This window comes from Furipterus horrens, unplaced genomic scaffold (assembly GCF_987537825.1).
Source record: "Furipterus horrens unplaced genomic scaffold, mFurHor1.1.pri manual_scaffold_3, whole genome shotgun sequence".
Lineage (NCBI taxonomy): Eukaryota > Metazoa > Chordata > Mammalia > Chiroptera > Furipteridae > Furipterus > Furipterus horrens.
The window spans coordinates 61,193,149-61,205,445 of record NW_028327173.1 but is presented as its reverse complement, the minus strand read 5'-3'; the positions used below and the strand labels follow the sequence as shown (position 1 = coordinate 61,205,445).

The window sequence follows — 12,297 nt, the reverse complement described above, 5'->3', positions numbered from 1 at the left end:
AAAAAAGTGAGAAGAGGCTTGGGAATCTCTGGGACAACTTTAAATGTGTCAACATCCAAATCATAGGGGTGCCAGAAGGAGAAGAGGAAGAGCAAGAAATTGAAAGCTTATGTAAAAAAATAATGAAGAAAAACTTCCCACATTTGGTGAAGGAAATGGACATAGAAGTCCAGGAAGCACAGAGTGCCAAAAAAGGTAGACCCAAGGAGGACCACACCAAGACATATCATAATTAAAATGCCAAAGGTGAAAGATAAAGAGAGAATCTTAAAAGCAGCAAGAGAAAAGCAGAGCATTACCTACAAAGGGGTGCCTATAAGACTATCAGCTGATTTCTCAAAAGAAACTTTGCAGGCAAAAAGGGACTGACAAGAAGTATTCAAATGTGATGAAAAGCAAGGACATACAACCAAGATTACTCTATCCAGAAAGCTATAATTTGGAGTGGAAGGGCAGATGAAATGCTTCCCAGGCAAGGTAAGGCTAAAAGAGTTCATTATAACCAGCCATTATTATATGAAAAGGAACTTTTTTAAGAAAAAGACGATCAAAACTATGAGCACTAAAACGACAACAAACTCACAACTATCAACAACTGAATCTAAAATAAAAAATAAAAATAAAAAATTCCAACTAAGCAAACCAGAATAGGAACAGAATCATAGGTAGGGGGATCATTTGGAGGGTTATCAGCTGGGAGTAAGAAGAGGGAGAAATGGGGAAATGGTGCAGGGATTAAGAAGCATAATTGGTTGGTACAAAATAGACAGGGGGGAGTTAAGAATAATATAGGAAAGGATGAAGCCAAAGAACTTATATGCATGACCCATGGACATGAACTATGGGGGGTGGGATTGCTGGAGTGAAGAGGTGTACTGGGCAGAAGGAAGAAAAGGGGGAAAAAATGGAACTATTGTAACATAATCAATAAAATATATTTTTTAAAAAGATTAACAAAACCAAGCTGGTGCAAATGATTTCAATGCTTGATTTAGAAATTTTGAGTATGTCAGCTATCTCCCACATAGCAGAACATTTTTGTTCTCAATTTGATTGCTACCAATTTCAACTGGTCTACTGACCATGGAGCATCATTAAGCAAGAAATCTCCAGCACAAAACTTTGCAAACGACTTTTGACATGTTCTATCAATCATAGCACTTTCTCCATACACTCCACAAATCTGTTTTTTGCATTTAAGTTGCATTTTTACATTTATTGAAATAATAAAGCATAATGTGCTGAATGTTGCATATTTCCCTCCATTTTCAATATTCATCTCTAATATTAAAATGGCTACACAAAAATTCACCGACTTCAATAAGGTTTTCTTTAAAAGCATACTGGTATTATGGTTGTCACAATACAATCTAATGAAGTTATTCCAAATGAAGTTAAAGATATCTAAGCACTAGTAGAGCCATCTTAAGAAAAAAAAAAAAATGAACATTTTGGCCAACCCCATACTGTATATTATTATTTAACAATAATAATAATATATATATTTATTTACTATTGTTATGTACTATATATTAGTATTTAGTATATACATATATATTTACTATTACTTTTTGGATAATCAAACTTCCCTTGAGAGACTTTTGTTATTGACCTTTCTGTATTTTCTCCATTTTTCTAAATGCAATATAGAACAGAGTTTAATAAAAATTTAGCAGTTTCTTCTCATTATGCCTTATGATTTTCCTTTTCAATAAAATTTTTTGCTAAAACAAACAATAGAAGTATATCTATTATGTCACTGAAGCTGATTGTGAAGTAATTTCAAGGCCAGAAAAATAAAACAGATTATTGACAATGAGACTAGAAGAAATAAAAGCTGAACTACATCTAGAAAAATTTCCTCTGAATTGATTGCTGGAAGTAAATCAATATCCTAGCCTTTTTACATGCTGGCAAGTTAATGAAAAGAAATAGGTTTATTTATTCATTTGAGTGGTATTCAACCTATTAACAATTCCGTGAGTGAAAGAAGAAAAATTCAGTGTGACTTAAAGGAAGTAGTTAGATTTTGGAAAAGGTTGTTTGTTTCCTCTTCAGAGGAATGTTTATATTCTCAAAATAGATGAAGAATTGTTTTCACATGTACCTCATTTGACTTGCATTTCATAATATTTTGGATCAATAAATACCTTTAACCTAAAGTTGTCATAAATTGGAAGTACATTGTCATTCTTTGTGTCTTTATCTTAATTCAAATATAGTTGTGCTTCTTTAATACAACTAAGAGTCAACTTCATATAATTCAAAAACAACTCAGATTTCATACAATGGATACATTCCAGAATGCACAATTTTTAGCTCTCTGATCTTGGAAAAGATATTTGACTTCAATAAGTCTTAATTTTCTCATCAATAAAATGATAATAATTACAATACTCACCTTATAGATTATTGTAAGATTTAAAGTATGTATTTCATGAAGAGTATCTGGTGACTATTCTAAGAATGGACCATTACTTTAAGTTAGACACCCAGGTAGTATGTATTAGTTGTCTTTCTTTTGTGTGTGTATGCATGAGTATTTTCAAAACAAATATTTCTAAGAATCCTTTAAAGTTTTTCTTTTAAAAACTTTAAAAGTCTTTCCCACTAAGAACTATAAAAAAGGACTCATAGTAGATTTGCCTTTGAATAAAAAAGTACTATTTGTCTGTGCCGTGAAAATTCAGATGAAGCACTGGCATGTATAGGAAGAAATGGCAAGTCTAAAAATAGTAATAATAATAACATGTATTTGCTTGCTATATCCAAATGCTTCATATGTATTATACCATAAATGCAAGATATCCATTGGGGAATTGCTGTTTTAAACTTTTTTTTTTTAATTAAAAATATAAAACTTGCACAGACTATGAAATGTAGTCAATGTCCCCCAGCTAGTAATTGGCATAACTGGTGCTTGAAGGCAAAGTCCCGAGTACAGGACTGAGCTCTTGACCATCATACTGTCAACATCTACGTGAAGGAGGTATAAATAGCTACCAAAAATAATAATTGACATGGGCACAGCAAAAGGAAAAGTTCTTCTACTATAAACCTCTAAAAGAGAACACTATAATTTACACCTATTTCCAGGTTTTTTAAATTTGTTTATACAACCAATCATAAGTCCATTCTGTCAACCGATGATCATTGCCACCAATTAAATGCCAACAATTTGGGGACTATGAAGAAGGAAACTTTATGCAGTACAAAACAGCTCAATTGTGATAGAGCACCACAGCATGGCTGTGAAAACAGAAATGCTGTGAGGAAGCCCAGGGGCCCAATGGCCTGGAGCCAGGCCCCTCTCTAGATAGACAGCTCTGCTCCTTGATGGTCTGCTTTGCACTGCCTGAGTCTGCTCTGCTCTGTTCTGCCAAGACACTGTTCATGTTTCAGCTCAGCCAGGGAGTCCCAGTCTTTGGTGGAAAGGGAAAATGCATTCCCAGAGCCAAGGTGGAGCTGGGTTATATAGACAGAAGTCTCTGACCCTGCTCCCTGATTGGTTTGACCTCATGCAAATGAGGACTCCAAATCCTCCCACTTTGATTGCTCAGAATAGAGCCATTCTGGTTGGGTGTAGCTATGAAGCTCCAATTGGATGGGGAAAACCTCAGTCCTGTTGGTTGAAAGAGTCTGTCAGAAACTTCTTTATAAGGGCTGTCTCAGATGCCAGAAGCACAATGCAGGCAGGAAGTTCACTGCAAAGGCAGGTAGATCAGTGCAGGCTTCTCCCTGAAGTGTAGTTTGCTTTGTGTGAGAGACCTCTGGGTAGAAATAGCTGCTAATCTGTGTTTCTTGACATTTGAGCCAAGTTAGCCACTGAGAACCCTTGTTAGTAGATGTCTTTTTTCTCAGGGTTCACAGCTCCAACACACATCGCTTCAACCAAAATTTTCTCCCAAGAACCATGTACTCAGTCCTATGTGGCCTCAGGATCAAGGAAGATATCACATACCAAAATATATGAAAATTGGGGAAGGAATATAAATATTCAAGTCCACTCTTTAACATAAAACTATTCCTCAAAGTTTCAAATGCCCCACTATAGAGAGATTAATTTTTATAAATTAAGATATCAAAAGCTAAAATACACCATTAAAGTGCACTTGGGTTCAAACACTACTCCAAACTCCATAGCCTGTGAAATAAATACAAATATAATGATTTTACATGAATCAACACAATTATCAGCAAAATAAAATAAATTTTCTTATTAATACATATGCAGTAACAAATTTAACTCTATAGAATTAAAAGAAAATAAAGTTGAAAAATAATCTATGGGCACTTTGTTCATTAGAATGTAAGTAGGGTAAAGTATGTAAAGTGGTAAGCCTGCTAAGGAAGTGAGCCTTTTTATTTTGAATAACTCTAAACTTACAAACCATAGACATTTAACTGACATCCAGGTAATATTTGAGCCTGTCTAGTTGAGCGTGCAAATCAGTAAATTGTGTATACAATGGATGATTGGGTGAGCACAACTGGAGTCTGTACTTGTAATCCAAATTTACATGCTTAATCATCATACTTGTATTTCATTGAGAGTGGTTTACACACAAATATCTCAATTATAAAGGTTTCATGCATACATATTTTCATACTTATGGTTTCTATTTCTGATGCAAACAAATAATCCCTTTGTATATTTTTTCTTTGAAGTTAATCTTATTTTCTGTATTATTATATATGTCACATAAAAACCCTTAGGCTGTTGGATGAACTATACATTCATTGTTTGTTTTTTTTTTTTTTTTTATACCTATGGACCATGCATGAGATTTGGGAGCACTGCAGAGTGAGGAAGACAACAGATTTTCTGCCTTTTGGATATGCTTTATACAATACTCTCCTTTTTCCAATAGCGTCTTAAACATTTCAAACACCTAGAACTATATATTTACTTTCACACTTTAACTCTCACTTCAACACAGTTAATTATTAAATTCTCACTTTGCATATCCATTTCCATTTGGGAGGCGATCCATAGATATCATTCATCAGTTCTACAAAGGAGGAAACTGAGGTTTCATAAGGCTATATGTTTTCCAAAAGCCACTGCTTTCCCACAACTTTCTGATAGACCCTATACAAAAGAAAAAGATGATATGTTCTGTTTTCTTCACACAAAATGCCTACCAGAAATTTCAATTCTTTGCAAGCTTCAACCTGACTTCTCCTCCTCTCCGCTGGACATTTCTATGTAGATGACTCACCTGTACTCAACAAAATGTTTCCTCTTTCTAAAGCTGTTCCCCATACCATTCCTGAGTCACTTACTCAGGAATGATGCTTCCCTTTGATGCCGTCATCTAATCATCGGCAAGCCCTTTCCATTACTTCTACATTTTATTTGTCTCTCTTTTTGATCATTAGTATCCACCCATCATATCTGGCCCTTGAACCTCACATCAGATTTATGCAAAAGCAACTCCCTAGTCTTGCTGCCTCACATCCTGTCTTCTGCAGTCCATCCACATATCACACACCAAATGATTCATCCAAAACCACCTTCATTATGCATTTGTGTCTATCCATTGCTTAACATAAAATAAAATTAACCACAACAAATAACAAGCATCAAGGTCTAATATGGTACCAGGTGCTCTACTAAGTGTGTTACATAAAGTTACCTCATAATAATCAGATGGGAATATATTCTGGTTGACTATTTTATAGATGAAGAACTCTAAATTTTGAGACATTGAGTAATTTGCCCAAATTCACATCATTAGTGGATCTGGATGTAATTCTAGAACTTGAACTATTAAGGGTAAAAAATGGAAAAACAACAAGAAAAGGTATCTTCAGTCCTCTAGAGTTTGTATTTACAAAAGAAGTGGCTCAGAGAACCATGAGTTGTTTTCTGTAAGAATTTTTTTGTCTTTGCCTCTATATATTTTTTCATTTAAATAAGTAATAGTTTCTAATATCTGAAGTAGTAGAAGCAGAATAACAGGTTTCCAAAAGAACAGCAATTAGGCTTGTGAAAAAATTAACAAAATGTTATAATTAATAAATGGAACCACCACAGCACATAAATTAAAAATTTGTTTCCTCTTCCTCTGTAAAGAGACATCCAAATTAGAATAAAACAGACTTTTAATGGCTTTCCTTCTTGAATATTTTTTGCATGCTACATTTGGTAATCAGTCAAGGAAGGGACACAATTACTTTTAACTATGGACAGAAGGATAATATAAAAATTACCTTTCAAAATTCTATTTGGAGATATAATTTGTGTCAAAACAAAAGTCCATCACACAGACTGATAAGCTTTGGGAAATCCAAAGGAAAAGTAAAAAGAACATATAGAGATATTTTCATTTTCACACTAGTCAAGAAGTTTGAACCCTTTTTATGCCGCGTGTGGTGAGACATCACAATCCTGAAAGTATCCCTCTACCCTCTCTGGTTCACTCAAGACAAGTTATTAGGCTTGATACCGGAGTCCAGGAGCTCCCCACACAAATTTTACCCCTGCATTTGTCAGGCTTCTTCCATTGTAAGCATCAGAAACCCATTCTGATTAAATAGAAGGAGAATTATTAGAGCAGTCTTGGGGAGCTCAAAATGGCAAAACAACTTTGAACCAGGCTTACAGTCAGCTCAGCATCAGTCAGTAACCAGCCAGCTTTGGGCATCAAGGACACAAGACCACCTTGACCATCTCTTGAGGACACTGCACAGGAGCCGGTGAACACCACCTTTCATGTTCTTGTACTGCCACACACACACACACACACACACAAAGAAAAAATAAGGTGATGGGTTTGGGAGAAAAATAAGAAGAGGGTCTGGGAAAAATGCCCACCTGTTGGCTGAGGAAGTGCAGAGACCCTTATTCAAAGCCCAAGCAAGACTATGAGGTGACTAAGGTCATTCTTCAAAAAGAAATCAGGGCACTTTTGGAAAGGGAAATAGTTGGTGGGCAACCAAAAATCCAATGGTAAGCTGATATAACACAGCTTATTACAGAATTGCAAATGTATTCTTTTTGGAAATAATAATTTAAGATGACTTTATCTGGAAAAGAGAAAAACATGAAATCCTTTCATTACAGTTTTTCGAGTATCTGTATAACTGTTAAGAAGAGACTGAGCAGATAGTCTCTTCAATAAATGATGTTGGGAAAACTGGACTAGTACATGCAGGGGAAAAAAACTAAAAAGAAAGAAACTAGACCACCAACTTAAATCTATGCAAGAATAAAGTCAAAATGAATAAAAGACAAATGTAAGCCATGAAAGCATAAAGATCCTAGATGATAACATAGGCAGTAAAAGCTCAGATATCTCAAATAGCAATATTTTTGCTGATACATTCTCTAGAGCACTTGAAACAAAGGAGAAAATAAACAAATGGGACTGTATCAAATTCAAAAGCTTCACACAGCTAAAGAAACCAATAGCAAGATGAACAGGGAACCCACTGTATGGGAGAACACTTTCATCAATGGTACATATAATAAAATTTAATCTCCAAAACATACAAAGAACTAATACAACTCAACACCAGGAAGACAAACAACTCACTTAAGAAGTGGACAGAGGACCTGAATAGACACTTCTTCAAAGATGGCATAGAGGTAGCCCGTAGACATATGAAAAAATGCTCAACATCACTAATCATCAGAGAGATGCAAATTAAAACCATAATGAGATACCACCTCAATCCACATCAATAAATCAACAAACTAGTGCTGCCGAGGATGCAGAGAAAAGGGAACCCTAGTGCACTGTTGGTTGGAATGCAGATTAGTGCAGCCACTGCGGAAAACAGTATGGAGTATACTCAAAATATTATAAATGTAACTACATTTTGACCCAGTGATTCCACTCCTGGGAATATATTCTAAGAATCCCAACACCAGTGTAAAAAAATATATGCACCCCTATATTCATAGCAGCGCTATTTACAATAACCAAGATTTGGAAACAGCCTAAGGGCCCATCAGTAAATGAGTGGATAAAAAGGCTATTGTGCATTTATATAATGAATACTATGCAGCAGTAAAAAAAGAAGAAACTCTTACCTTTTGTGACAGCATAGATGTACCTGGAGAATATTATGCTACGCAAAATAAGCCAGTCAGTGAAAGAAAAATGCTAAATGATCTCACATATATGTGGAGTCTAATGAACATAATAAACTAATCAACAGAATAAAAACAGAAGCATAAATAGATAAAATGAACTGACTGTGTCCAGAGGGGAGAGGAGAACTGGATGAAAGATGGTGAAGGAATTAACCAAAGAACATTTATGCATAATGCATGGACAAAGACAACAATATTGGAACTGACTTAGGGAGAAGACAGGGCAGGGCTGGGTGAGGGTGGGGAAAGGGAGAAAGAGTGAAAACAACTGTAAGTACATAAACAATAATAAATATTTAAAATTAAAAAAATAAAACAAAAGAAGAGACTGACCAATTGTTTTCCATCTGAATTGAGGTTGAACAGAGCTCAGCTAAATGAACCCTGGTTCAGATTAAGCTAAAATGTAAGCAAGATAATTTGCTCATCAAAAAAATTCTATTTTAATAAAAGGGATAAAACAACAAACAGTGGGTAAGCTTAACTCTTCCTCCACAGCATTTACTTAATATGCAGCATCTAAAATCTTGAAAGTGTAACCGAACAGCAAGCTGGTGTCCCACTGCCTGCTGCCACCGTCCAGGCAAAATTCCAGAGGCAAAGCTTTAGTGATCAAGGAAAGGAGTCTTTATTCAAAAGCAGTTACTTAAGCCTATCAAGTCACAGCTTTAATCCCTTAAGTCTATCAATTAAGGCTAAACTCCAACACCTGAGTTCTCCTAGCATTCCCTTGTTAGTATATGTAGGGTTAGTTTACAAACTACCTGGCTGGTTTGGCTCAGTGGATTGAGCGTCGGCCTGCGAGCTAAGTGTCGCTGGTTCGATCTTCCAGTCAGGGCACATCAGAGAAGGAAAACTCTGACTCCAAAAAACCTCCGCTGCCTTGCGGCATACCTCTTCAGGGGAAAGGCTAAGGGAGTAAACCCCGACAGAAAATCTGGAGCCGGAGTCCCTAAGGCGGTTTGACGTTGCAGTCAACACCGGCAACTCCTGCGGCGCACCTGAAGCCAAGCTGTATTGACTCCGTCTTTCCCTTGGACCCTTCAGCTGTGAAGAGAGGGGGGTCTGCTGCATGGGCAACAGCAGACCCTCCATATCACCCTGCCCAGGCTCTGTAGCTTCAGCTTCACTGGAGAGGACACTCCAGCGTCATCGCAAGATGTCGATTCAACACGGGAGGAGACAGATACCGTGTCACTCCCGAGTCGGACTGCACAGCCATTCTCGGCGGTGCAGATAGACTCTTAAGAAGCTACACCACCGTCTCTCAAGACGGACGGCTGCCGACGAGTTTACAAACTAAAACAACATAATATGCAATTGCTACACAGTTTTGGAAGAATGGCAGGTTTCTGCTTCAGAACTTGTTCCCTCTAGAACACCCAAAAAATAAACCTGCCACCCTCTGCCAGGCCAGCCCGATCCTAAGCTGTGCCTGGAGTTCCTTCCCATACAAAATATCATCCATTGGGAAATGCAGGCAGCTACAGCATGATCATCCACACAGTCTCGAGGAAGAAGAGCCTGAGAGTGAGCTTGAGAGCCAGAGCCAGAGCCAGAACCTGAGAGAGAGCCAGCTCAGGAGCCAGAAAAGCCTGTGAGCCAAAGCGCCAGCCCTCTTTTTATTTCCATGGGTTCTAGAGGCATTTAGCTTCTCAGTCAATCCCGTCCCAGACTGCTTTCCATTGCCTCGGCAAACTCCTCCTACAGCCCCTCCTACTTATCCTCGGTGATGTTAATCAGGTCTCTCTGTACCAAAAGTACATTGGAGATTATCTAAAATAAATTCATCATTTCATAGTTTAGGAAACTGAGATCCAAAGAATTAAAGTGACTTACCCAAGGTCGCATAACTGTTCAGTATCAAAAACAAATATACTATCCAGATTTTCTGATTCACAGTAACATCAACTATTCTTCACTCTTTTCTTAGACTTCATGTGTCCTGACTGATTTAGACACTCACTGATTAAAGATACTTTCTTGAACTTTTTGATCCATTAACTACAATTTTATGATTTGGGATGATTTTATTTCCCCAACATGTATGCTTTAAACTGCAATAGTTCATCAAATCAGTTTGTCATTAATTATGTCATGCACTTCTAGGAAATCAAACAAAATGTTGGCACTCAAACTAGTACACAATGCTTTCTTACTACTTAGGATTTTTATTTTATATGTAGTAAAAGAGTTCTTCTAGACTCATTAACTCATGGGTTTTTATCATGTATTATTCTTGTTCACATGTTAAAAGAAAAAATATAAGTAATATATATTTTAACAGCAGCTTTCAAAAATTTATGCACACATGGAATCCAATGTTTCTGAATGATATTTCATCCCAGAACCATTGATACCATGTTACCAAATATCAACCTCTATGCTTTGAGAACACTGGTGATGTAACATTTCTTAAAATTGTCCCCAGCCTTCTCTTTTTTCATGCTACTGACACCCATCTTGCACTGATACACCTTCCTCAAATAGTCCTGATGGTTATTGACTGAAATGTCAATAGGTCACCATTGTCCAGCCATGCCACCAAAATAACCATTAAGCTCTCTCATTTACACACAATGACAGCATCCTTACAGCTGCCACCTGGGCAACAGCAACTGTAAAACTCCATTGAGTATAACATATATCCTAATTTCAGCGATGTTAAATGTGAAAAAACACAGCAAGGTCAGGGGAAGAGGTGGCAGGCATTATGTCTGGCTGTAAAGGTGGTAAGAAAAAGCCACTGAAGCAGCTCAAGAAGCAGGCCAAGAAGATGGATGAGGAAGATAAGGCATTAGAGCAGAAGCAAAAAGAGGAAAAGAAGAAATTTCAGGAGCCAAAAGAGATGATATAGCATGAGAGCCCCCTAGCCACAGTGGAATTAAGAAATCTGGCAAAAAATAAGCTGTATCTAGTGCCTAGGGAAATGGCAATCCTTAATTCCATTTCTGTTTTAACATCTGGATTCTTGTCATAACATCAGTTGCTACCTATAGCTAGAACGAAATGCTGTCTCATTGCCTGTTGTACATTTAAAAATAAACATTTGCTCAACCACCATCATCATCATGCAGAGGCTCATTTCTTTGGTTCTTCTCACTCAGCTATTTCAACCTTAGCTGCATGGTCAGAGTAAACCCAGGCCAGAATTCTTCCAAAGTGTGTTCCTCAGTCTCTGCTCTAGCCCAAATTCTGAACCTGCTGGAACTAAACCAACTCTTTTGGAGTGACCAGAAAAAGTGAAAAAATATATGCATTAGTGCATGAATGTTAAAATAAAACATTTTTTTTTTTTTTGGCATTTTAGCCCCTGAAATGAGTATAAGGAAATAGCTCCCACATTATTATAAAGTATGCTAAGCCTTTTTATATGACTACATATCTGTAAATAATGTGTTGTTATGCAAGTAGAGTAAGCTTCCAGTGGTTATTTATAGCTGACAGGTATCTGTGCTATTCTTATTTCCCAGGCTGTACCAGTAGATGCTGTTACACATATAATAGCCTCCACTTAATTAAATCAGAAAGTTGATTTTCAACTTTCTGAAAAATTTAGAATTTTCCAAATTTGGCTCAAAATCTTTTGTGGAGGTCCTATTAAAAATTAGCATTTTATGGGAAAACAAACAGATTATTGACACACATGAATGAAGTTTAGCCCGCAGTGAGGAGCACAGTACTGCTAACTCCCCAAGAAAACCCTCCCATGTTGTTCACAGGGAGGCCCACGGAGCAGCAGCAGCAGCATCACCTGGGAGCTTGTTAGTAATGCAGACCCCGACTCACCCCAGACCCAGAACCAGAGTCTTCCCATCACCAAGATCCCTAGGGAGATGAGGGCACATTAAAGTTCAAGAAGCAATGGCCTAAAAGATGGGCTGTTCAGTTAAAGCTGAGTACACACTTCCCAGAAACTTGGGTTGCTGTGACCATTTTACTGCCACAGCTGACGTAAGTAGCTATTAGGCTTCCAGGCATTTGCAGGCTTACTGCTAGTTCCTTGCAGAGTTTCAGTCTTCGGAGGTGAGTGAAAGAAAAAGGAAGCAGTGAGGAGTGAAGGGCACAGATCTTTAAGAAGGTTACTGAATCTTTAAATAGTGGGACACTGAAGAGGTAGAGAGGCTGTGAGTTGGAGGGAGAATTCTCTTAGTCAATCATCCATTCTGTTTCGCCAATATTATTGACTACTC

General features: G+C 37.1%; 1 pseudogene; it reads left to right on the top strand.

The window, feature by feature from the left end:
* The first annotated feature begins 10,817 nt into the window (after positions 1-10,817).
* LOC150015159 (translation machinery-associated protein 7 pseudogene) lies at positions 10,818-11,011 on the top strand (annotated as a pseudogene).
* Positions 11,012-12,297: the final 1,286 nt, after the last annotated feature.